We start from the raw sequence: 27,125 nt of genomic DNA, 5'->3' as shown, positions 1-27,125 counted from the left end.
TGTGTGTGTGTAATACCATAGTGAAGCCATTGGTACTTAAAAAAAAGAACAGGGGAGTAAAACACTCTGTTGGGGGGATGGGAGGAAGGTAAATGGAGAGGTAAATGAGGGTGAATATGATACTTGAAATGCATCTGTAGGTGCATAACATGAAACTGAGCTGAATTTGTTTTAAGAAGGGGAAAGGGATGGGAAAATGACAGGGAGTAAGTTTGATGGGATATATTAGATATATATATAGAAAAGTTACAGTGAAATCCCCCTTATACAACTAATGCATTCTAATTTAAAATTTTTAAGAGCAAGAGGGAGGGAGGAAGAGAAGGAGGAAAGAAAAGGAGGAGGGAGGGCAAGAGGGAAAATGAGTAACATAGTAGCTGATGATCAAAAAAATCCCAGCTTCTATAACATGAACAGGAAACTTGTTTTGTACACAGAAGATACTAGAATATTGTGCTAGCAAGACCAAAAGTCTGAATCTTTGAAGTGGTTTGTGTACATGTATAAAAATGTCACAGTGAAACCTACCTTGAACAATTAACATATGCTAGTAAAATAAATCTTTTTTTTTTTATTGGTCATAGGGCCGGAACTCTTGGCCTGTGTGCTGTCCCTTTAGCTCTTCAGCTCAAGGCTAGTGCACTACCACTTTGAGCCACAGTGCCACTTCTGGCCTTTTCTACTTATGTGGTGCTGAGGAATCAAACTTCATGAATGCAAGGCAAGCACTCTACCGCTGAGTCCACCTTCCTAGCCCTAAAATAAATTTTTTATAAAAAGAATTAGGAGCTAGAGGCCCATGGCTCATACCTATAATCCTAGCTACTCAGGAGGCCGAGAGCTGAGGATGGTGGTTCAAAGCCAGCCTGGGCAGCAAAGTCTGAGAATTCGTGTCTCTGGTTAACCAAGACAGAAATGGAGCTGCTATCCTTGAGCAAAAAAGTTTAAGGACAGTGCCCAGGCCCTGAGTTCAAACCATAGGACTAGCAAAAATAAATAAATAAATAAAAAGGAATAACAGAACAAACTATACATTTTTTTTTGTCCTAAAAAAAACGGAGAGGGGCTGGGAAGGTGGCTCAGTGGTAGAGCGCTTGCCTTGCATGCCTGAAGCCCTGGGTTCGATTCTTCAGCACCACATAAGCAAAAAGAAAAAAGCAGGAAGTGGCGCTGTGGCTCAAGTGGTAGAGAGCTAGCCTTAAGCAAAAGAGCTGAGGGACAGTGCCCAAGCCCAGAGTTCAGGCCCCACGACGGGACCAAAAAAACAGAGAGAGAGATTTGTGAAGTTGAGCTACAAGCCTTTCCTGCAGCACTTGAGTCAGCTAGAATGGAAAAAGGAAAGGGGAGAGAGAACATAAGTCCATATCTCAGTTTTTTTGTTTGTTTTGTTTTTGTTATCAGTTGTGGGGCCTGCTCTCTGGGTCTGGGCACTGTCTCTCAGCTCTTCAGCTCAAGGTTAGCATTCTACCACTTGCTTGAGCCACAATGCCACTTTTGGCTTTTTCTGCTTATGTGGTGCTGAAGAATCGAACCCAGGGCCTCATGCATGCAAGGCAAGCACTCTACTACTGAGCCACCTTCCCAGCTCTTTCAAACGGTTTTCTACTACATCTTTTCTAAAATGAAATTCCTTTCATTGTAGTGCCCATTTTAGAGTTGACACAACTAAAATGTGGTCACTCAAAAGCACACAAGTAGTTAGATAGGCTGGTTCTTTCTACTTTTTTCTTTTTAAGTTTCCAACCTGTTATAGTTAATTAAGACTTAACTCTCTGCACCTTGAGTTTTGGATTATATTTGGAAATACATTTTAAACATGTTGATAAAAAAAGGATTACTCTACCCTGGAACATGTCCAGCATGACAAGATTCAAGAATAACTCATACCGTGTTTTATCTTTCTTTTTTTTTGAGGGGGGGGAGGAGGTCCTGGGGCTTGAACTCTGGACTTGAGCTCTTTTGCTAAAGGCTAGCACTCTTATCACTTGAGTCACAGCTCTACTTCCTACTTTTTGGTGGTTAATTAGACGAAAGTGTCTCAGGGACTTTTCTGCCCAGTTGGATTTCAACAGTGATCCTCAGCTCTCAGCCTCCTTAGTAGTCAGGATTAAAAGTATGATCTACCAGTGCCCAGCCTGTTTCCTTTTTTTTGTTGGTCATGGGGTTTGAACTCTGGGCCTGGACACTATCCCTCAGTTCTTCAGCTCAAGGCGAGCGCTCTACCACTTGAGCTACAGCACCAATTCTGGTTTTCTGAGTGGTTTATTGAAGAGTCTCATGGACTTTCCTGCCTGGGCTGGCTTTGAACGACCCTCAGCTCTCAGCTTCCTGAGTAGCTAGGATTACAGGCGTGCCACCGACGCCCAGTGCCTGTTTCATTCTTAATCATAATACTTTGACACAGGAGAAATCAGATTTCTGGGGATGCACAGGCTCCAAAAGGCCATGCCCATGAGGGTCCAAAGCAAAGTTCCAGAAGTCTAGCTGCTCTCCACAGAAATCCCCATGATGGCCTTTGGGAAACTGACTCTTCCTGTGGTGATGATACACATGGACTATGGCATTTGGGGAAAAGAAGGTTAAATGAACTATTTGAGTGTATTTGAGTCTCTGTTCTTTTTCAGCATCAGCTGACAAGGCCATGTCCTTCTAAGATCTCCAGGAGGGGAAGAAGGAGTATTATTGCATCTAACTTTTTTGTGTATGTCGGTTGTAGGGCTTGAACTCTGGGCCTGGGCACTGTCCCTCAGCTCTTCAGCTCAAGGCTAGCACTCTACCATTTGAGCCACAGTGTCACTGCTGGTTTTCTGATGGTTTATTGGAGTTAAGAATCTCACAAACTTTCCTGCCCTGGCTAGCTTTGAACCACAACGCTCAGATCTCAGCCTCCTGAGTAGCTAGGATTACAGGCGTGAGCCACTGGAGCCTGGCTTGCATCTAACTTTGAAAATAATTAATGACATGTTCAAATGTCTAATTCAGAGAATGCTGGGCTGTCTAATTTTTTTTTGTACAATATAAGCATGACCTAGTATTTTCTCATACTCATTCTTCTAGTAAGGAGCCACAAGAGAACAGGATGTACCATTGTTTTATAATTCAATCCAAAATGATAACACAAGAATTATCTAATTTGATCTGACATAATTAGCTGCTTTTGTCTTTTTTTGGTCACTAGCCAATCTGGCAGCAAAGTGTTGGACTATTGTAGAAGTTGCATGAGCAACTTGAGCAACTTTTCCAACACTTTTCCATCCATTCCACTAACAGCAGAATAACCAATGGACCCATGTTGCTTCACTGTAGCACAAAAAGATCTGTGGTTGTGAATGTGCACAAAGTCCTATCATTCCAACACTGATGGATTAGTGCTGAAGTCATTGCTAGCTAATTAATGACCACTAGTCCTCAAATCCACCAATGATTCAGTGGATAAAGCCTAAGTTAAATTCAGGCTTCTATACACAGACCTCTCGTACAGTGAAGCACAGAGGTATGGCAATGATGGAGGAGGTGAAAGAAGTGAAGTCGCACAGTGCAAGTCCTCACAGTGCCATGGGTGCTGTTCTTCCTTGTGCTGCTGCTCCTGACTCTGCAATCACTATCTCTATGTGGTCACACTACCTCTGCAAGTTGCCACTCTCTTCTGTCATCATGGCTGCTCGCAGATTCCACTGCCTTTATAAGTGATTTCAATCTCTTTCTTCAAGGCGTTCTTATTCCGTCTCCAATGCCCCACTGCCCCCTTTACCTGTACACTCTACATTATTCTCTTTGTCTTTTTCTCTCTGCTGCCTTTTTTAAAAAAATAACTTCCTTTGTCTAGGTATGCACCTGTGTAGAGAGACAACATTCTAGATGAACTTTTTAAGAATATTTTAGTATATTCCCACAAATTCCCAACACAGGGTAGGTTGACTATTAAAGTCACAAGAATGTTTGGACAGCATCAAATTTAAATATTGCTTTTTTGTTTGTGATTCTTTGAGACTTATCCAAACAACTAATGGAAAATATTTTTAAGTGAGCTCTGGTTGCTCTGCTGTCAGCAAACATTGAATGCTGCCTCTTGCCAGCTTTCCATTTGGTAGAAGATACTTCCTTAAGATGTACTTTTGTGAAGCCTCCACAGAACCAGCATAAACTGGGCCAAATCAGGATTAAAATTCTTGCCGGTGGCTCTCTTTGCCAGTATAGTCCTGTGCTTTTACTTGTTGGAAATATAACAGTTTGTCAATTTGGAGAATGCCAGCACCTTTCTGATATTACAAATTCACAATGTCCCACTTCAAGAATGTCAGTGTTCATAAATTTTTAAACCTCAAATTTTCAAGAAATGGAAACAAGTGGATTTCACTGCTTTTTAAAGAAGAAATAATATTATATAGCTAGAAATTTCTATAAAGACTGTGAATAACACTATGCTTTTAAGATGGGGTTCCAAATTTATGCCTGTGTAGTAATCTCAAACTATGTTTCTAATACATTCTCTAACTTGAAACCACTGTGGGTTTTGTCCCAGAATTTTGGAATGATTGCTATGATGAAGAAATTTACAGAAGTTCAAACTGAAACAAAATATTTCAAAACTCAGGTAGCCATAAATTATATTTATTACTCTGAGGAAACCACTCTTGGTTGCAACATTTCTTACAGGAAAGACTTCTGATATTCTAGATATGACTAATAAAGGTTTATTAAGTATAATTTCACAAGAAAAAAATAAACATTTTGGCAAAAACCTTTTGATTTGGAGTTATCATAAAGAACAAAAAAGTAAATAGATGAACTTCTGTAGACGTTAGTAGATAAGTTATTTAAATTAGTGGAACAAATAAGATCCATTAAACTTTTGAAATTCAAACGTAGGATTATTATGTTTTCTAATATTGAGATTTTATGGTGTTTTTTTTTACAGAGCTGTATGTGGAATCTATTCTTTTAAAAACATATTATTTTAATATGGGCTATAAATTATTTGGTCCTGGTAAAAAGAAAGGTGGTGTGTAGCAACCAGATGGCCTAGGTTTTATTGTGACACTGCTACCAGGTTCGTGGTAATGGTTAAGTTTCTAACACTTTAGACCTCTGTTATCTGGTCAAGGAGGAATAGAAAAATACCTAATCTCTTTGCCTCTTAACAAGGTTGTGAGGCTCAAGTAAGGAACTCGTTGCTAAATCATTGTGAAACTATAAAGTGCTATATAAGACATTCTATTCATTATTATCTTGTAATTCCTCTCAGATTACATTGTCTCAAATGCATTATTTTGGAAAAGTACAAGCTTGAATGCCATATGGAGTCCTTGTTGACACTGCAGATGTTGGTTAATTTTAGATCTTAAAAGAACAAAAGAACAGAAGCACTACCAGGCAGATTAGCCTCTCTTTAGCTTTTTCTTCGAAGTCTCCTATTATCCAAATACTAAACTAAAAATGGCAGGCTAAATATTATAGAAAATTACATCATTTTGAGCATTGAAATTCTGTATATCCAAGCTCTTTTGCAGAACATGAATTTATTTCCTCCAAAGCATATTTGCCAATGATTTTGATCCTATTAAGATTATTTTTTTTTTGCAGAGAGCAAGTAAAGAATTTATATCTTAAATGTTAGCTTTGAATAGTAGAGTCAGAGAAATATTAAAGTCTTAGGCAGAATGCTGGTGACTAACTCTATAATTCTGGCTACTCAGGAGGCTGAGACCAGGCAGAAAAGTTCTCCAGGCTGGAGGTGTGGCTCATTGTGATAGAGCGCCAGTCATGAGTAAAAAAACTGAACAAAAGCACAAGATCCTGAGTTCAAGCCTCAGCACAACACAGACACAAACACTCAAAAAAGTCTCTGAAGAAGCACAGGTGGCTCTAGTTTCTCTTAAAACTAAATCTAGTCTCTCTTAAATGGAAATGGAAAATTGAAATGAGCTTATTGAACCTCAGGATCTGATTCTGAAGATCTGGACACATTAACAAGTAGGAATTTCTTTGCAGAAGAAAAGATACAATGGTTATATATGATGTTCATGACAATGCTTTCATGACTCAATCAATTTGGAAGATTTGTCCTGTTCACATGTGCCACCTGTATAAGACTTCTCTTTTCATCCTTCCATATGCATCCGACTCTGCTTAAACATGCCTAAGCTAGAGGTGTTGTTATACAACACAGATGACATCTGTCACTCTATCTTTGTTTGCATACAACCTACACACGAAAAATATCCTAGAACAAGCTGAGCATTTTGTCTTGAAATGAAAAAATTGTACAAGCATGGAACAAATAATATTCATATCAGAGCATATCCATTAGTTCACTCAAAGAATTTTTAAAATGGTCCAGTTGCTATTCTTATTTTGAGCATATTATATACATATATACATACACACATGTATGTATAAATTTACATGTATATATACTTGTGTGTGTGTGTGTGTGTGTGTGTGTGTGTGTGTATTGGGAGAGCAGGTCCTGGGGTTTGAATGTAGGGCCTTTCCATGAGCTTTTGTGTTCAAAGCTAGTACTGTAAAACTTGAGCCACAGCTCCACTTCCAGCTTCTTTTGGTGGTGAATTGGAGTAAGAGTCTCAAGGGCTTTCCTGCCTGGGCTGGTTTTGAACTGTAATCCTCAGATCTCAGCCTTCTGAGTAGCTAGGATTACAGCCATGAGCCATGAGTGCCTATCCTGAGCTTGTCATTTTCCAGAGGATAATTTGGTTCTAAGAGCAATCGCTTTAGTCTTAAGGCCTTAAGATATTACTAGAATACCACTCTAATGGGAAATAATTTTCAAATAGAGGTCATAAAGGTTTTGCCTACAAAAGGACTTGTTTTAAAAGAGGTAAAAATTACATCATATTAACCTATATTTTAGTAACTTAGTAGACACTATGTGTTTCAGTGTGCTAACATGAACTAAAAACATTAAAAGCAAATCCAAGATGAAGCTTTATGATACTGCTTTATGATACTGCTCATTTTGGATGCTGCCTAGAACAACTTTTTAGTGTCAAGAATATCATTAACCAACCTCCCCTTACTTCCATCCCATATGCTACCTTTTATAGTACAAAAAGCCTAATAAGACAGGTGTATTGATTCCACATTGCATAGTTCTTTCAATGAAACTGTAACCCTCCAAATACATTTCCCATGTGAACTTTGAATCAATTCAGATGATTACAGACTTGAACCAGAAATTAATTCAAGCCAGGCACCAGTGGCTCACGCCTATAATCCTAGCTACTCATGAGGCCAAGATCAAAAAGCAAGCCTGAACAGAAAGTCTATGAACTCTCTAAACAGTAAATAGCCAGAAGTGGAACTGTTGCTCAAGTGATAGAGCACCAGCTTTAGGAGAAGAAACTTAAAAGGACAGTGCGCAAGCTCTTCAAGCCCTAATAGTGGCACAAAAAGAAGAAAAAGGAGAGGGAGTAAATGGATTCCAACAACTTCATTTTAAGTGAATTGTTACCTTCAATATAAATGGGCTTGATTAGTTCAGATTGTTATCTGTTCTCTTCCTTCTTAACTTCACCAGTGGGCTAAGGCTTAAGCATAGACTAGACTAGGTGAGTCTTCAGGGATAAGGAGAAAAACTCTGGGTTGATGATCAGTCCAAAGTATAGTACAATGGTAATATCACCCATACCAAGAACAGAGAATTCAGGCAATTAATGGAGAAAATCATTAGTTAAACCATGCGAAAAACGTAAGTGGGGTTTCTTTAATTTTGACTAATGATACTGTATCAACTAAAGTCTTTTAATTGCCAAAGAGAAAAATTATAATCCAGACTAGTTTAATCAGTAAGGTAAATTTATTGGCCCACAGAACTGAATAATTTAGATTATCTACCTCAGGTGAACCCTGATCTAGTGTTAAACAGTATAATTCAGGACTTGAATTCACTCTCTGAATATTTCAATTCAGCATCTTTAGTATTAGTCCTATTTTAAAACATTTCTCAATTAAGCATCTTCTATATTAGTTCCTTTCTTAGGCAAGCTCCCTCTGTGTCCAATAGGATGCAAGCTGATTTAAGGGCTCTTAATATATAGGTCCAAATCCAAAGCTGACTTTTTCTAACAAGCCTAGATTCAATTACTATGCCCAGGGAATAGAATATTCTAGACAGTCTAACTAAGATCACACGCTTTACCCCCTAAAGAAGGGAGATGGGTGCTTGGACTGGGATACCGCTGACCTCCTCAAGTTCATGGGCTGAAAATAAAGAGATCATAGTTCCCAGAAGAAAATAAAAGTATAGTCAGAAGACAGCTGTTTGCTACAGGCACTGAGGGACTAGGAGCACAAATAATATTTATCAAATATAATTTTCCACCTAAGAAAGAATTCTGGACATATCTTAAGGTTGGAGTCCAAAAGTGAGACTAGCATCTTCAAAGAAGATACTTTTAAAATGGAAGAAGTACTGCAGCTAGGACTAGATATTCTTCAGAGTTTGGATAGTTCTACAAATGATCAATTTTGTGAGAATATAGAATTATAATAAAAACAATTATACTTACAAAGGTGTCTCTTCTAGTGGTGTTTCTGAGGTTATTTGATGTACCTTGTTAATTTCATGTTCTATTTTTAAGTATTTTCACTTACTGCTCTAGGTTGAAGTGTTCTCCCAAAAGACTTGTACTGAAGGCTTAATATTCAGTTAGTGGTGTTCTTGAGAGGTAATTGTCTCATGAGGGTGTTACTTTCCTAAACAGATTCTGTCATTCATGGTTTATATCTGAATAGGCTATTAGGAGGCAGGGCTTGCTTGCAGGAAGTAGTTATGCCTCTGAAGAACTTTTCGTGTCTGTCAGTGCTCCTTTGCTACCATGAGATAAGCAGCTTTCCTCTACCATCCCCTTCCACCATGATGTTTCTGGCTTGCAACAAGCCCAAAGCAAGCTGATCATGAGCAGAAATACATGAAACCATGAGCCAAAACAAATCTTTTTCTTCCAGGCATGAAAAAAACGAACACACTTATTCTATAATTAAACAAGAAAAATAAAACAAAACAGAAACCCTACACAGACAAAGAATGGAACCAAAGGGAAATTTTAATGCAAAGATTATTTTTTTTTAATAATAGGACTGTGGCTGAGGTAGCTTTTTAAGATGTATTTATTTTTGCCAGTCTTGGGGCTTGAACCCAGGGCCTGGATGCTGTCCCTGTATTTATTTATTTATTTATTCTCTCTTTCTCCCCCGCCCCCTCCCCCTCCCTCCCTCCCTCCCTCCCTCTCTCTCTCTCTCTCTCTCTCTCTCTCTCTCTCTCTCTCTCTCTCTCTCTCTCTCTCTCTCTCTCTCGGTCCTGGAGCTTGAACTCAGGGCCTGGGCACTGTCCTAGAGCCTCCCTGTGTTCAAGGCTAGCACTCTACCACTTGAGCCACAGCACCACTTCTGGCTTTTTCTGTTTATGTAGTGCTGAGGAATGGAACACAGGCTTCATGCATGCTAGGCAAGCACTCTACCACTGAGCCACCTTCCCAGCCCCTGTATTTATTTTTTTTAAGTAGCAGTTCTCACTGCCACAACACTAGTCTGGATTTACACATCTGCATTTAACCTCTTCCTCCTGCCCAAAGATCTCATGTTAATTTACTGCCCTCTGAGTCTTCCATTGTGTTGAAAAAATCCAGAATCTAATAAATAAGAAAAGGTCATTTGAAGTGGGGGGCAAAAAGAGTATAAAGATAGAATACCTACTCTATATAGTTCAGATACAAAAATTGTACAATAGTCTACCCTTCTTACCAAATCCCTATGCCTATTTTTCAAAAGCAGCTATGAAAAAATAAAGAACTAGTGGAAATGAAAAAGCGTGACAATAAAAGAATGTCCAACGTGTAAGTGACCCCAGAGGAAGGGCAGAATTAGTGCTGTTTGGATCAGGGTTCCTCTCACAAGTTCTCAATTCCAACCCATCATCACTTACACTTAATTCTAGAGATGTTTCTCCATGATGAATTAAAAAAATTTCAGTATTTTCTAGAACTTGCAATTTATTAACTGAGATATAATTTTATTTTTTCTTTTTTTAAAAGCACTGTTCCAACTTTTGTTGGTTGCTGAAGAGGCAGATAAAATATAAGAAAAAAAATTATTGGAAATAAAAAGAAGTCACTTGCAGGCCAAGAATGAGGAACTATTCTTGACGGAATGTGAAAGTTAATCCTTGGAAAGCTGAGGTTCTAATTTGGAAACCTGATCACACCATCTTAGAACATTCCAAAGGAGTCTCTGAAAGGTTTTTATTAAAGTTTATTAAAGTGTGAGAGACTTTTGGGAATTTATTCTAAGGATATTTTTGCTTACATACATGCCAGTTTATTCATTACAGCATTATTTGGAATAAACAGCAAAGACTGGACACGACCCAAGAGGTCGATGGAATGGTTAAATAAAATGTAGCATATCCTGCAGAGTGTAACACTCTACAGCTGTTTAGAAGAATGAGGAAGCTCTGTTAGTACAGGAGGATAAAGAAAGAGAAGAAGGAGGAGGAGGAAGAGGAAGAAGAAGCTGAAAAGGAAGAAGCTGCAGCAGTGGCAACAGCATTAGCAGCAAGCAGCAAAATGCAGATCAGTGGCCTCGGTATTCTACCTCTTATGTAAGGAGGGAAGAGAAAATATATAAGAATTGTTTGTATTTGCTTGAAGTCATGCTGGAAAGTATATATACAGAGAGAGAAACCAGTTTAAACAGTTGTCCATCTAAGAAGGTGGTAAGAACTGAGTGAGAGCTGTGGGCAGGTTGGAAGAGACTTCACTCTGCAGCTTTTAATTTTGTTTTGATTTGTAAAGCAGGAGCGTTTATCAGTTGATCATATGTAAATGCATACTAAAAAATACAACATCTTGAGAGAAGTCATTCAGGAGTCATATGGTCATTTCAAAAAAGTTGTACTATTAATTTTTTTTTTTAAACCAAGTCAAGTCAGGCAGTGGTGGCTCATGCCTGTAATCCTAGCTACTCAGAAGGCTGAGATCTGAGGATCTCAATTCAAAGCCAGCCAATTAACCACTAGAAAACTGGAAGTAGCGTTGTAGTTCAAGTGGTAGAGTGCTAGCCTTGAGCTGAAGAGCACAGGGACAGTGCCCAGTCCCAGAGTTCAAACCCCATGACCAACAAAAACAAAAAACAAAAACCTAAGTCAATGCTCAACTAAAGGGATCCTATTCATAGTGTTCAAGTAGGCACCTGCGGGACATGTTCACCACATCTTATTGACTCTTGTTCTCTTTAGCTGAACACTTTGACTCTGTCCAGTCCTTTGAATGCCCTGGCTATTTTTCCATCTTCTTCTCTCCTCTAAAATAAATAAGACAGAGAGCCTGAAGATGCTGCCACCAATGGTCATATTTCATTTATTCCTTTAAAGTTAAAGCTTTACCTAAAGTGGCTATCAAGAAACTTCATTTGTTATCTTCCCAAGAAGCTAGGCTCCTGGCCACTTCACTGGAATGAACTAGTGCTTCCTTTTTTTCCCCCCTCCTCCAGTCTTGGGTCTTGAATTTGAAACCTGGGAATGGACTCAGAGCTCTTTTGCTCCAGCACTCTACTACTTTGAGCCACAGCACCACTTCCAGTTTTCTGGTGCTTAACTGGAGGTAAGAGTTTGACAGATTTTCCTGCCTTGACTGACTTTGAACCTTAACCCTCAGATCTCAGCCTCCTGAATAGCTGAGATTACAGGCATGTGCCACAAGTGCCCACAGTGCTTCCTTCTTGATGCTCTCAGTTTTATCATCACACTTGAAGCATTCCATGGAAATTAGTGACGAGGCAATCTTTCCTACTAGTCTGCATTTGAAATTTTGTTTAATTTTGGGGCTCAGGCTTTTAATTTGTGGTCCTTCTGTCTCAGCCTCCTGAGTACTGGGACTATAGTTGTGCACCACACCATGCTCAACTTAATCTGAGTTTTTGAGTGCATGAACAGTGTTTTACTCAGTGAGTTTTATTCTGAGTCTAGCACAGTGCCTAGCATGGAACTGGTACTCTATACACTGAGCTTTCAACCATCTAATTACTCATCTTTAATAACTTTCCTTCACCCTCATTAAACCAGTCAGTAAGATGTCTCAGTTTTCCTTGGAAAATAGATCTTGAAATCATTTTTAGCTCCACCACCCATTCCTGAACACCCATATTGGTAGCATGGACCAAAGCCTTTGGTCTGCCTTCTAATCCTGTTCCATTGCCCCCAGAATGCATTCTTCCTACATGGTTAGAAAAATCAAATCATACCATATCCCTGCTCTTCAAAGCCTTCCTATTACAACCAGAATAAAATTCAAACTCTTCACTGACCTTCAAAACCCTACATGGCCCCATCTATTTCTTTTATTACCACTCAGGCTTCCTCCAATAAAGGCCTTATTCCAGAGTTCCTGCTCTTGCCTCAGGGACTTTGTCAGTGACAATCCCTTTGCCTGGAATGTTCTTCCACCTGATTTTTGGGTGCAACCTCTTGTATCTGTGATGCTCATATGCTGCTGCTTCTGAGAAGCTTACCGTTACCACTCCAGTTTCCTATCACCATTCTGCTATTTACAGTACTCTGTAACTATGTATATTATGATCTTGATTTGTGATTATTGTCTCCACCGTAATACAAGTCTTGAGATTTTTATTCGGCATTGTATGGCCAAGTGCCTAGAAGACAAGTGGGCATATAATGGCTCTACAGTTTGTTTCTTGGACAATACTGAGGTTTGAACTGAGGTGCTTCTACCACTTGAGCCATACCTTGAACACTTATTGCTTTACAGTTTTGTGTGTGTGTGAGTCCTTAGGGCTTGAACTCAGGGCCTGGACCCCTCCAGTCTAGTGTTCTACCACTTGAGCCACAGCACCACTTCTAGCTTTTTGGTGGCTAATTGAAGATAAGGTGTCTCATTGACTTTCCTGCCCTGGCTGGCTTTGAATTGTGATCAGTATTTCTCAGCCTCCTGAGTAGCTAGGATCACAGGCATGAGCCACCAGTGCCCAGCAAAATTTTCTTTAGAGACTTTTATGTGACCAATCATAGACAATAAACAATTACAAATAGAAATGAAGATTCATGGATGGCTTTTAAAGAAACATTGCAGAAAATTGATTAAGAGGCTTAACTGAAAAAAATAGGAAAATAAATTTTTCCCAAAATGGTAACTTTTGTTATAAGCCAATCTATGGAACAGGCAGGCATAAGCACTATGCTAGGGAGAAAGGAAAGACAACCAGACAGTGGCTTTGCACTCAAGGTACTCAAAATCCACCAAGATTGTAATTATAATTGTTTTTATAATAATTCTACAATGAAATAACTAAGGCTAAGATAGGTTTTGTGACTTGTATTGGACCACACAATAACTAATGAGATTTTTAAAAAGTGAGATCTTCTGATTCAGCTTGTCCTATTTCACAGTCCTACATATTTAGTGTGATAAATATATGTGCATGAGGTCGGGAAAGGCTTTACTGAGGAAAAGAAATTTAAATGGGGCTGTGAAAAATGAAGTTTTCAAATGGGAAAGAAGGTACACTTTAGGCAAAGATGTAATGAGAAGCATAGAAAAGTGATAATTATAGAGGATTCCATATAATGAGGAACAGAAAGGGAAACTGTCCAGAAAGGGCAATATTATAAGCAATTTTCAGTGCCATTTTGCATGTAGTTGGGCAGCCCACAAAAGCTAGAGATTAAAATAGTCAGATCTGGGTTTCCAAAAGAAAATTAGAGTGGCAGATTGGTAGATGAATTGGAGCATGAAGAAAGGAGCTAGGAGTCTTTTGCATTGTGCAAGCAAGATAACTGAGTAAGGACAGTGGAATAAAATGGACTTGTGTGCATTAGATTCACATATTGATTTTGGGAGGTAGGGAGGAAGAAAAGATTCCTTTAAAAATCTTCTAGAGTATATGACTTGATAGATGATGATGGCCTTAACCAAACTGGAGAGTACAGAAAAATGGTTTGGAAAGTAAACTGTAGGTGAGTTTTCTTGTTTGTGTTTGGTTTGAGATACCAATTTGTAACACTTAGGTAGAAATGTGAAACAAGTAGCTGAAAATATGCATCTAGAATTCACAAACAAGATACAATCTGAAGATCTAGGTTTGAGGATCATCTAAATACAAGTTGAGAGTATGGCCCAATAGTGGAGCACTTGCTTAGCATTCACAGGCCCTAGGTTTGATCCCTAGAAAGGGGAGGGTGGTGGGTGGGAGGAATGGAACTACAATTCCTAATGTAAGGAGGCATAAGGACCTTTTATGGGGTGATGGAAATATTCTATTTCTTCATTATGGTGGTTACAAAGAAATACGTGTCTCAGGCTGGGAAGGTGGCTCAGTGGTAGAGCACTTGCCTTGTATGCATGAGGCCCTAGGTTCGATTCCTCAGCACCACATAAGCAGAAAATAAAAAGGCCAGTAGTGGTACTGTGGCTCAATTGGTAGAGCTCTAGCCTAGAGCTGAAGAGCTGAGAGACAGTGCCCAGGCCCAGAGTTCAGGCCTACAACCGGATCCCCCCCGCCAAAAAAAGAAATCCGTGTCTCAAAATAGACCAAATTGGTACACTTAAAATGAGTATTATCTCACTGAATTTTAAATTTAAAAAAACAACAACACTAAAATACAACAGCAGTGAACTGCCTTATACATACAACACTGTAACTACTAACAAGTTTAAAATTTACAAGAAAGCAGTCAGGCGCTGGTGGTTCATGCCTGTAATCCTAGCTACTCAGGAGGCTGAGATCTGAGGATCATGATTTCAAGCCAGCTTGGGCAGAAAAGTCCATGAGATTCTTTTCCAATAGATTACTCAGAAAAAGCCAGAAGTGGTGCTGTGGCTCAAGTGATAAGAGTGCTAGCTTTGAACACAAAAAGGCTCAGAGACAGTGCCTGGCCCTAAGTTCAAACACTAAGACTGGCAAAAAATAAATAGAATTACAAGAAAGCAATGGGTAGTTTGGGGTTTTTTTTGGGGGGGGGTGGGTTTTTTTTGTTTTTCTTTCTGTTTTCATGCATACAGTTTTTGTTGTCGTTATTGTTTGGAGGGGAGAATTGGTTCTTTACACACCAGATACAACAAATGCTTTGGCAGCAGAGAAGTTGCCACAGTTTTGGTTGGGTCAGAACACAAGGGTGGATGTGCCAAATTACATTTTGCACCCAAAAATTTATTCCCTCCCCAAACAACTGGCCTCTACATTCAGTCAACCCTTTCTCAGCCTCATGCTTCCCAATCCCATACCACATGGGTTGATTTCTTCACTTGGAGTATCCGAGACAATAAAATTACTTGAAGAATATATGACTCATTTCTGAACAAGAAATCTTTCCTTATTGATTAACTTTAGGAGTCTGGCCAATTTGCCCTTCTTATTTGGCACTATTCCCTCAGAATCACTTCTGACATATCCTTTCAGTATTCAGCTTAAAATCTACTCTAATTTTTTTTATTTGAAAGAGTTGAAATCTGATACTTACATTCAGCCACCAATGTGGACAAATCCATTATGAGTATATAATTACCGAACTTATTGTTGGAATCTCAAATCTGCCATTTACCAAATTTTGGTAACCCTGCAGAAAATGATGGTAATGAAATCTACTTTCTACGGTGTTATAGATTAAGTCAGATAATCTAAAATGCCCGGCATGGCACTGAGTAGGTACTTAATAAATGGCAGACACTGTGTCAAACCTGGCTATATTTTCTGAATTATTTGGTCTGTAAGTTTCTTTAAAGTAAAAGCACTCTTTGTTTCTTGTGGCACCATCACCAATTCAGTGTCATATATCCTCAGGAGACATGTAGAATGATGGTTCAAAAGCAAGCAGGTCAAGGACAAAGTTGAAGATTTGTGCAATAAATATGTAAATGAGAAGAAACTCTTCTGGGGAGATTGAAAAAAAAGAAATTTGATTCAGAGATGGTGGCAAAGGTCTTTCTTTACATTTCCTCTTTCCATTCATTTAAAATTCTGTCTTGCCAAAAAGAGGACAGAAGAGCTGATCTTGATGAATGTAGAGCTGTGAAACTATGTGCCAATATACCTGGTACAGATCCATACCAGCTGGGAGAGGAGCTTGGCTTCTGTGTTTTACTAGTGTGGTTTTTTGGGCTGGGCAGCTGGTGCCTAATAATGATAAAAAACAATAATAATACTTCATAATTATGCACCACCATTTGCCAGAACTTGGATTTAATTACAACTATGATGGAACTGGCAACATCACTCTCTGTTGGGGAGCAATACCCAAGGGCCTAGAAATACTGCAACCTTCTCCTGCAGGACCTATCCTGGCAGGTCACCCAGAGTTCTCTGTGTTTGAAGCTCATCATCCGAAACAAAGAGTACTTTTAAATTGCTCATATGTATTTGGCACTGTCAAGTAAAGCGGTATTTATGTGGCAATGCCATCAAACATGGGACACAGTATTACAGAATGCCAGGCCCAGAAGGTACTAAAAGAAGTGATGTCATTCGTAGTGCTGTCCCCTGCATCCAGGCACCACTGCTACTGCACTCATGTAGGAAGAGTTACCTGACTTTGCCATTTTGATTTGGGCTGTAGAGGCTTTGGTGATAGACTGATTCAGGTATCAAGGAACTCATCAACTCAACTCATCAACTCATTTAACACTCATGTGTGAATACCTGTTGTAAGCCAAGACTCTGTATGGGCACAAAAATGTATTACATGATCCCAGACCTTAAAGAGTTTTTACCATCTAGTTGGGGGATTTTCACCCAGGCAACTGTAACAAAAATCTGGTTGATGAAAGGGAATGACACTACAACTCCAAGTGCAAGGATAAGAACAATCTCTCTAAAACCAAGAAAAAAAGGATAGGAAGGAAGAGGAGGCCTCTAAATGGCAGTGAAGGACTGGGCAACTTCAAGAGACTCTGATAGGCTTCCTGGTTTTATTATCTTCCTAACACTTCAGAACCCTGATTTATCTTCTTTAGTTATTAATTTACTCATGTACTGTTTGTCTTGCCCACTCAGCAACCTTGTCAGTTTTGTTCACAATGATATCTTGAGTATCTCAAACAATGCCTGGCACATACTAAAGTGCTCAGTAAATATTGGCCTAATGAATAAATAACACAAATGTAGCAGTTGCAGAGGAAATGGAGAGGAGAGGATACTCAGTGTAAATATAATCGACATAATAAAGTGAGGAGGGGGTTACTGAGTTAGCTTTCCCTGTAACAAATAACTATTTTTCATGAACTTACGATGAGAAAAAGTATGCTCACGTTCTAGATGTTCTAGTCCATGCTCCTGTGGACCAATTGTTTTCAGGCCTCCCTGAGGGGCAGCACATTAGGACAGGAACGTATGACAGAGCAAAACTGCTCATATGATGGTCAGGAGGTGGAAGAGGAAAAAAAAGGAAGAAATATGGTCCTACACTCTGCTTTAAGAGCTTGCTCCCAAAGTCTAACCCCCCTAACTCAGCCCCACCCTTTTAGTGCTACTACCTTCCAATCGTACCAAGCTAGAGGACCAAGTTTTACTGGCCTTTGGGTGGGGGGGAAGAACTAGTCCCAGTTCCAGCCTTGGGAAAGTGTCAATGGGCTGGGAAGGTGGCTCAGTGGTAGAGCGCTTGCCTTGCATGCCTGAGGCCCTGGGTTCAATTCCTCAGTACCACATAAGCAAAAAGAAAAAAGCCAGAAGTGGCGCTGTGGCTCAAGGGGTAGAGCACTAGCCTTGAGCTGAAGAGCTGAGGGACAGCACCCAGGCCCAGAGTTCAGGCCCCACAACTGGACCCCCCAAAAACAAACAAACAAACAAAAAAAGAAATGGGGCAGGTTTTGTGAACTGCAAAAGCTGAGTTTTAACTTAGACACGTTAGCAGGGAAGTGAACTCTCCAAAAGGCACTTACATAAGCAGTTCTGAACCTCATTAAATGTGTATTCAGCTGGTAACTTCATCAGAATAGATTACCTAGTGTGCTTTATTTTTTTTTAAGACCGTGTTCCTAAGAGGACAGAGAGGGGTCAGATCCTGGGGCTCTGAGGGAGTCAACAAAGAACAGATTGAGAAAAATTAACTGAAGAGAAAGGCAATCTAAGAGTATATGATGTCAAAAACAAAAACCAAAAAAAAAAAACAGGACAAAAGATACAAGGGGGAGTAGAAAAGCCTTCAAGAAGTATGCAATCCACAGAAACCACTACCAGAGATGACGTAAGGGCTAACTGTGACCCCTGAACCCGGTCATATGGATGTCATTGATAACCCTATCAGGAGCCCTCGCTCTGGCAGCACTGCAGCTGAGACATGAATTGAAATAAAGGTCACACCGGCAAGTCTTGGCAGACATCACAGCTCTCAGAGAAGCTTCTCTTCCTTTAACCTTCCAGCCATCTCGGGGAGGGGGTGTTTCCCCTGGAGCGCAGGCAAAAAGGAGACAGACCACGGTGACTTCCCAGAGGCGGGGATGGGAGTACCTGCGTTACAACGAGGCGCCCGGCTTCCCGCCGATCTCGGGATTGGGTGACTGGGTGACTGCGGACCGCAGGGCGCTAGGGAAACCCATTCACATTTTCCCGTCTCGCATTCACGCCTTTCATTCAGCATTTTCCTCTCCGTCTCCCTGACACAGTTGAACGCTGGGACGAGGAATTCTCCCAGCTCCCACCTCACGCTGACCTCGGGTCCCCACCTCCCAGCCCACAGCTAGCCCCTCCGGCGGTCACGTGACGCTCCGCAGCCTCGGAGGCGAGCCCCCACCCCCTCCCCTCAGGCCGCGGCTTGCTTTACCCCGCCCCTCCGCACCACGTGACCACCGTTCGCCCACCTGACTGGCTCTTCCTTCCCTCCCTCCCCCCCCAACAGACAACCCCCCCACCTCCGGGCCGGACCCGGCCTCCGTCGCAGTTGCCCGACTCCAAAATGGCAGCCGCGCACAACGCGCACCCAAACGGCCGGACCTCCCTGACTCCCGGGCCGCCCCCAGCTCGCTCCCTGCTTTCCTCCTACGGCCTTCACCTACACGCCTCCGGATTGGCCGCTGGGAATCCCGCCCCTCCAAAGCCCCTCCTGCTATTGGTCCCGGTAGGCTGCCCTTCAGAGAGGCGTACCCCTGCCCGCCCCCCGCCCCGGGAGGTATTTTCCATTCCGGTGGGGGCTGGGGGGAGGGGGGAGGGGTAGAGAGTGAAGAGGGGGAGGCGGCCGGGGAAGGGGTGGGGGCTGGCGGGGGCATCCGGCCCGAGCTGGGGTCCCCGAGCTCGGTCCGGATGAGGCGAGGCTGCGCCGGCTGGGCAGTCAGTGGGGACGGGACGCACCGGCGGGCGGCCGGACTGGCCCTCTCGGTGACTGCGCCGTCCGGCTCGCTGCCGTCCGCCCGCAGGTGCCCGGGCTGAGGCCGCCTCGCGCGTCCCGGCCGGTGAGTGTCCCCGCGGTCGCCCGGCCAGCTGCCGGCCCCCGGCCCCCGTTACCGTGGCCAGCGGCCGCCTCTCCTCCGCGCCCCGGTGCCCGCGCCCGGTGCCGTCCGCCTCCGGCCCGCGCCTCCGCACCCCGGCGCAGGCAGCACCGGCCCTCGGGCTGGGATGGGCCGGCCGGGACGAGGAAGGCAAGCCCGGGCCACGAGCCCGTGAGCACCGTGCCGCACGTAGTGGGAGCTTGCACGCAGTAGGCTCTCGGGGCGTTTCTGAAGAATTGCTTTTCTGGTTGGAAAAAGGTAGGGCGCCTAAGGGGAAAGGGGTCGTGCCGGGGTAGTGGGAAGGAGTCCGTCCCTGGGGTCATGGGGGGTCGGGGGAGGCCACGGCGCGCGAGCTGCAGGGATGGGGGGGGCACTGGCCAAGTCATTTGGGGCTCTGGGTGACCTCTCAGACTTGAGGGTCCTCAAGGTCGAGGAGAAAAGGTCCCCAGGGAGGTGACGGAGGGAGCCTGGGAGCGTGGATGGATGGGGGACGGGTCTGGAGCACCTTGGGGTTTAACCAACTAGGTGGTTAGTGTTGGATGCAGAGGCAGACGCCGGGAAGACCCCTGGGCTCCTGAGATTGTTTGGGTGCTGGGGTCTGGCGATCCAGGTAGCTGAAGTGAAGTGACTTTGTGGAGAGAATGAGTTGCATTAAAGAAGGATGCTAAATGTGCTAACACATCTTGGTTTGCTTCTGAACTTTGAATGCTTTGAGGAATCGGAGTCACCAGGAGGTTTTGGCTTTATTTGTTTTTGACATTCCAACCAAAAGGTTGCTCGATGCTGGACTTGGTCCGTGATCCTTTACTTGAAATTGGAGGTATATGTTTGATTGCATTTTTGTCATTGACTAGTTTTTGCTGGAAATTGGTATAATTGCACCTTGACATTCATTCTTCGAGCAACCTTTCCATCTACACTGATGGGCTACTTCCGAAGTTGCTATAGTTAATAATAACTTAATAGTCTGGACTTTCACTAAGGATTTACAAGTAAGTCATGCTTTCTTTTCCTTGCTTTTGTTTCTTTACAAGGTCCTGCACAATTGAACTACATATTCTATAGAAGTTTTAAGATGTTTTAACTGAGCGTACAACTGGAAGGAGATATTGGTAAGCTGGCAGCTCTAGAAAGCAATTCTAAAATCAACTTGAGTTTTCTAACAGTTGGAAATCTTTTGTCCACTATATACTTTAATTCTAATAGTTTTGCAGTCACATTGCCCTCTTGGGAATGGGTTAGAAAGAGGAGAGACAAGAACATCCAGGATTAGGCAGTGGTGATTTGTAGAAGTTTTTCACTTTACTGAAAAGAGTAAGCTAACAATTCGACAGTGAGATCTTCAATGTTTCCAATGTTTTCTTGGTCACTCATATATATATATAACCAATTCCTTGGATTCATTGAGTACAACTTATAAAAATAACATAATTTAGAAAAATTCTAGATTATATCTTGCCTTTCAATTCATTAAGGAAAATATTTCTGCCAAAAGGTACAACTTTTTAATTGGCCTTGCTTGGCTCTTGAATAACTGATAGGAAATTAAATATTTTTCCTCCTTATTGTCCTTGAATTTTATAATTTGTCCTTAGGGAGAATGTAGTGGCATACAAAACAGCAGCCTAAATATTGAAATCTAATACCTTTTCACATTATAATGGCTTCTGCATTCTTCACCTTGAGAATCATATGGCTAGTCATTTGTAAAGAAGGCTTTCTTCTCACCTTGTTTAGATTGGGCTGTTACCTCCTATTGTGGAACTAAAGGAAAATAATACTGGTGATGAACTAATTGCAATAACTAAACAGAAAGAGAATGGAAGCTCAGAAAAAAGGTGTATGTACATGAGTCACATTTTAAAGCTGGAAGAGTAAACCATGGATATAGTTATTTTGCAGATCAGGAAACCATGGCCCAGAGCATTTGAAGAGACCAAATTGGTAGTTAGTGCTGGAGTCCAGATTTGTGAGCTTCCTGAATTTTAGTCCATAGTTAGCTCTATTATATCACATTCATACTGTTTACCCCTAAAGCATTCTAGTGCCAAGTATAGATTCTGTATTATTTGTGGTATTGTTCCTTTTAAATAATGAAGACGTTTGAGATGAAAAACCATAAAAGAATGCAAAACTGGGTAACTTATTTAAAGTTTAAAAGTTTGCTGCATTGTTGTACATGCTGGTAGTCTCCCATTGTAGAGACTGTAATCCAGATTAAAATACTAAATGAGTATTTTATAGTAAGGCAGCAGTCTATAATTTTAATGCTAACATTAATTTAAAGATTTTTCAAATTTTAAGACTACATTTTAAAGAATGAAATCTAGAAAATTATTATTTTCCATAAGTGTGAGGATTTTGTTATGTTACAGTGGATCTTAGTATAATTTAAAAGCAGTAGCTGGGAAGGTGGCTCAGTGGTAGAGTGCTTGCCTTGCATGCATGAGGCCCTGGGTTCAATTCCTCAGCACCACATAAGCAGAAAAAGCTGGAGATGGCACTGTGGCTCAAGTGGTAGAGTGCCAGCCTTGAGCTGAAGAACTAAGGGACAGCACCAGTCCCAGAGTTGAGCCCCCACGACTGACCAAAAAAAAAAAAAAAAAAAAGCAGTAGATTTATGTGGTAATTGTGAAACACAACTTCTATCATAGTTCTGATTTTTAAAAAGGATTTATATCAACCACTTAACATGACTCTCAGACAGGTGGTTTAATCACTGTGTGTGTAGGGTTCCTCATCTGTGAAGTGTGGTTTTGAAGGAATCTGCCTTATAGGATAAGATGAGGATTAACTGTATCTAGAACATTAGAAGAGCACAATAAGTAATTACATTATTTTCTATGGTTAGGCATAAGAAGGCTGTTGTATGGTCATTTGTTTGTATAGGTTTTTTTTTTCTTCTGTTAATGATAGCATTCTCAAACTACAAAAAAAAAAAAAATCCCTAGATTAAATGCCTGATCAAATAATTGTCTCCCTTAAGGGGCACCTAATGCTCATGTTTTGCTTTGTTCTTCATCTGTTTACCTTAGTTTATGTGGACCTTAATTAGGTCCACATAATCAAGTTAGATAAGTTAATGTAGCCATTTTTAAGAATGTTGTGGGAAATGGCTCTGTGGCTCAAGTGGTAGAATGCTTGCCTTGAACCAAAGAGCTCAGGGACAGTGCCCAGGCCCAGAGTTCAAGCCCCACCACCAACAAAAAAAAAGAAAGAAAAGAATGTTGTGGATGATTAAAATGTGCCACCCTTCCAAACTTGAACTATCTTCCCCTCCCCCTTTTGAAAAACAGTGATTATTTTAGCAATGCTGGCAATGCAGCCCAGGACTTCAGGCATGCTAAACAAGTGCTCTCTATGTTAGCCTCTGTTTAACACACACACACACACACATTTACACATGGCCTTTTGGATGGTACTGGGGGTTTGGAGAAACTTTTTTTTTTGGGGGGGGGGGTCTAGTCGTGGGGCCTGAACTCTGGGCCTGGGCACTGTCCCTCAGCCCTTCAGCTCAAGGCTAGCACTCTACCACTTGAGCCACAGCGCCACTTCCAGCTTTTTTTTTTTCTGCTTACGTGGTGCTGAGGAATTGAACCCAGGGCCTCATGCATGCAAGGCAAGCGCTCTACCACTGAGCCACCTTCCCAGCCCTGGAGAAACTGTTTTTGTTAAGTGGTAGAGCATTTGCCTAGACCACTTAAATCTCCAGCTTTCTCCCTTTTTGAGTCTTTTTTTCTTTTAGTTGTTCATACACTTGCATATAATAAGTTTATATGCCTTTTCTCCTGCTTACTTGTCTTTTGAGAGGTTATAGGCTCAACTATCAAACTTTGGGGCTGGGGAAGAAAATTCCCATCCTCTATTCTATGTCATCTGGACACCATTGTTGCAATTTCATTATTCTAGAACAATAACATAAAATGCTAGTAATTGATTTGCAGTTATTCCAGGATTATAGTGAATTTTAGAAAGTCTTCTTGGTAAACTTAGCTAAGGAAATTTACAAGGTCTGTTATTAATCCCAACTCTCTTCTGCCAGTGGAACCATAAGAAAATCATTAAAGCTTATTTTCTATTAAATGAATGTTTTGATGACTTTCTTCATGAAACTATTAGGTTTCAGTGATAAAATTTGTATAACTCCAATTTTACAATGTAAAGTTCTTTTTAATGTGTTGTAACCTGGTCCAGCTAGTGTTATGTAACTCTAATTTTACAATGTAAAGTTCTTTTTGATGTGTTGTAACCCAGGTCCAGCTAGTGTTATGACCATGTGGTTTAGCATATGTTTCTGATGGTGACAGTTTGAGCCCTTAGCTCAGAGTAAGTGCTAATGATGTGTCACCTAAAGTATGATGATTTTCCTCTGGTGGTTTTTGTTTTGCCTTCTTAGATTATTCTATTACTTTTATGGAGCTCTTCTTCCATTGAGTCCCTTAACTGATATTCATTATTGTGATCTTTTGTCTCATGACATCTTTGTCTCTTATCACAACAATTAATTGCTTTTCTGTCATATCAGAGCTCTTATTTATTTATTTTTTTATTTTTTTGGCAGTTGTAGGGCTTGAACTCAGGGCCTGGGCATTGTCCCTGAACTCTTTTGCTCAAGGCTAGCGCTCTACCACTTAAGCCATAGCACCACTTGCAGTTTTTGACTGATTAATTGGAGATAAGAGTCTCACAGGGACTTTGCTGCCTGGACTGGCTTCAAACAGTGATCCTCAGTTCTCAGCCTCCTGATAGCTAGGATTACAAGTGTGAGGCACCAGTGCCCGGCTTACTTTTTATAAATGACTTTGTTGAGCATTTCAGTTTTTTGTTTGTTTTTTGGTCAGTCATGGGGCCTGAACTCTGGGCCCTGGGTGCTGTCCCTCAGCTCTTCAGTTCAAGATGAGCGCTCTGCCACTTGAGCCACAGCACCACTTCTGGCTTTTTCTGTTTATATGGTGCTGAGGAATTGAACCTAGGGCCTCATGCATACCAGGCAAGCATTCTACCACTAAGCCACCGTCCCAGCTCCATTTCAGTTATTTTTAAATGTAGCTAATACACTATTTTAACCAGCACCTGGCTTAATTTCTTTTTTTTTGGTTGGTCGTGGGGCTTGAACTCTGGGCCTGAGCGTGCTCTCTCAGCTCTTCAGCTCAAGGCTAGCGCTCTACCACTTGAGCTACAGCGCCACTTCCGGTTTTCTAGTGGTTTATTGGAGATAAGAGTTTCACAGACTTTCCTGCCCAGGCTGGCTTTGAACCGCAATCCTCAGATCTCAGCCTCCTGAGTAGCTAGGATTACAGGTGTGAGCCACCAGCACCCGGTGCTTAATTTCTTTAATGATTTTTTTTTAGCATTTCAATTATTTTTAGATGTAGCTCATACACTTATCTTAATTGACCTTATTTTAGAAATTTATAGAAGCAAGTCCATTTTACATGTGAAGGATTAAAATCACCACACGTTATTCAAAAGCATCTTAATGATGCTAGCAGTAGAGTTTTGATATTATTGTAGATCATAAGCACTGTGTTATGGGGTGGTACTTCAGATGGTAAGTGTATGAATCAGTTCTAGTCTGAAGTGATGCTAGTAGGGATAAGAGTTACATGAACTCCAGGAAATGGAAATAAGTTTTTTTTCTTCATTGGTGTTTTGCTTTCTTTTCTTTTTGTCTTGTTTGTCCATTATCTGTCTTTGGGAGGGCAAGGTGGGGCACACAGAAATGAAGGGACAAAGGGTGAGCAAATGCAGCAATGGGACTCACTAGGCATTATGTTGAAAATAAACTATACAACTTGTGGGTGGGGATGGAAGGAGAAAAACATAGCAAGGGAAGGAATGACATTGTCCAAAAAGAAATGTACTCATTTCCTACCTTATGTAACTGTAACACCTCTGTACATCACCTTTATAATAACAAAACTTTTTTTTTTTTTAAGAGTTACTAGCGTCAAAGCTACTGGGGTCATATTTTTCTTTCACTGTAACACAATTTTAGCGTTTGAAAAATGACCAACTGCTAATCTTTTTGTTACTATTATAAGGGTAATTAAGTTATCACAGTTTATTAGACATTTTTTTTGATTCACGACATGATTTTGACCTGTAAAATTTGCAAGTACTTTCTTCTGCTCTATTACATAATCCAATTGTATGAATAACTTAGTTAAATAGGGTTTTAGGAGACATCAGGAGGATATTGTCATAGTAAAATACTACCAACCATTGCTCATTTTTTATTAGGTTGGTGTTTCTTTACAAGTTAAAAGTAATTGTGACATTGAGAATCATCCATTATTCAGAGTACATGGACTGATTGACAAAGCAGATTATTCCTTAACTTCAGTGTAGTTGGGGATGAAAGGGGAAAAAAAATGAAGCATTTTTATCCACCTTAAATTGTATTTTTAAAAGGGGGAAACAGAAGTAATCTTTTCCCTCCTCCCCTATAATGAGGTTTGAACTTAGGGCTTCATGTTTACTTTGTTTGTTTGTTTGCTCAACCTGTGTTCTCTACCAATTTACCATGCCTCACTCTGACTTTGTGTGGTTATTTAGGACACGGAGTTGGAGACTTTTTTGCCTGGGCTGGCTTCAAACCAGGTTCCTCCATCTTAGCTTCCTAAGTAGCTGGGATTGCAAGTATGAGTACCTGCCAGAAGTAATCTTGAAAGAGGCAATTAGGATAGATTGTTGATACATATTAATGTTGGGTAAATTTGCATCTGAGAAATTTTTATTTTTTTTCCTTGAACAATAATTTTCTTCAATGTTTATAAACTTTTGTGATGACTTCTTTAGTTACCATGTATTAATTGTATAAAAGTTTCATTATGATATTTCCATACATGCATATGATACTTTGATGAAATTTACCGCCTCTATTGCCTTTTCTTGTCCATTGTTCCCCCATTTTTATTTCTATTCATTCATTTTTTTATTCATACATATTTTTGTCAGTACTGGGGCTTGAATTCAGAGCCTTGTGCTCTCAATTGGCTTTTCTGTTCACAGCTGGCTCTCTACCACTTGAGCTATAACTCCACTTCTGACTTTTTGCTGGCTAGTTGGAGATAAGAGTCTCACAGACTTTTCTGCCCACGTGGCAGTCCTCAAATTTCAGTCTCCTCAGTAGCTAGGATTATAGGTGTAAGCCACTTGTGTGGCTTACACTTGTGAGGCTCTCCCTCCATTTTTCACAAAATTTTAATGGGTTTCATTATTCTGTTTTTTAAGTACTCTGATCAAATTAGCCCTTCACTATCTTCTTTTGCCCTTTCCTTTCTCACTAGTTCCCTTCCCCCAAACAGTCCCCATTATACATTCATGTCATTCTTTTTTTTTTTGTCCAAATTCCACAGATGAGAGAGAACATCTGGTATTTATCTTTTTCAGTCTAGTTCATTTCATGTAACATGATGATCTCTAGTTCATCCATTTTCCTGCAAATGATGTAACTCCATTCTTTATGGCTGAAAAATACTCCATTGTGGATGTCTACCAGTTTTCTCACCTGTTCATTGGTTAATGATACTTAGACTGATTCCATAGTTTGGCTATTGTGAGTATACAGTCATAGACGTTAGTATCCTTGTATCTCTATTGTATACAGATGTAACAATTCCTTCAGATACTGCACCTGAGTAGCACAGTTGAAATCTTAATTACCAGCCTTTCTAT

At 40.8% G+C, this 27,125-nt stretch overlaps 1 protein-coding gene across 5 annotated transcripts in view; it reads left to right on the top strand.

The window, feature by feature from the left end:
• Window positions 1-18,974: 18,974 nt before the first annotated feature.
• The window catches only part of Socs5 (suppressor of cytokine signaling 5), a 39,674-nt gene continuing 31,523 nt past the window's right edge, over window positions 18,975-27,125 (top strand). For 3 of the 5 annotated variants that reach the window (XR_006146950.1, XR_006146951.1, XM_042675445.1), the window contains exons 1-2: window positions 19,505-19,703; window positions 20,480-20,557. The gene's annotated coding sequence lies outside the window, so the exon portion shown is untranslated. Of the gene's footprint in view, window positions 19,079-19,504; window positions 19,704-20,479; window positions 20,558-27,125 lie in introns of those variants that run through there. The other 2 variants (XM_042675447.1, XM_042675446.1) reach the window with 2 other exon arrangements.

This window comes from Dipodomys spectabilis, unplaced genomic scaffold (genome assembly GCF_019054845.1).
Source record: "Dipodomys spectabilis isolate Male_0828 unplaced genomic scaffold, ASM1905484v1 ptg000026l, whole genome shotgun sequence".
NCBI lineage: Eukaryota > Metazoa > Chordata > Mammalia > Rodentia > Heteromyidae > Dipodomys > Dipodomys spectabilis.
This window is presented reverse-complemented; position numbering and strand designations above follow the sequence as displayed.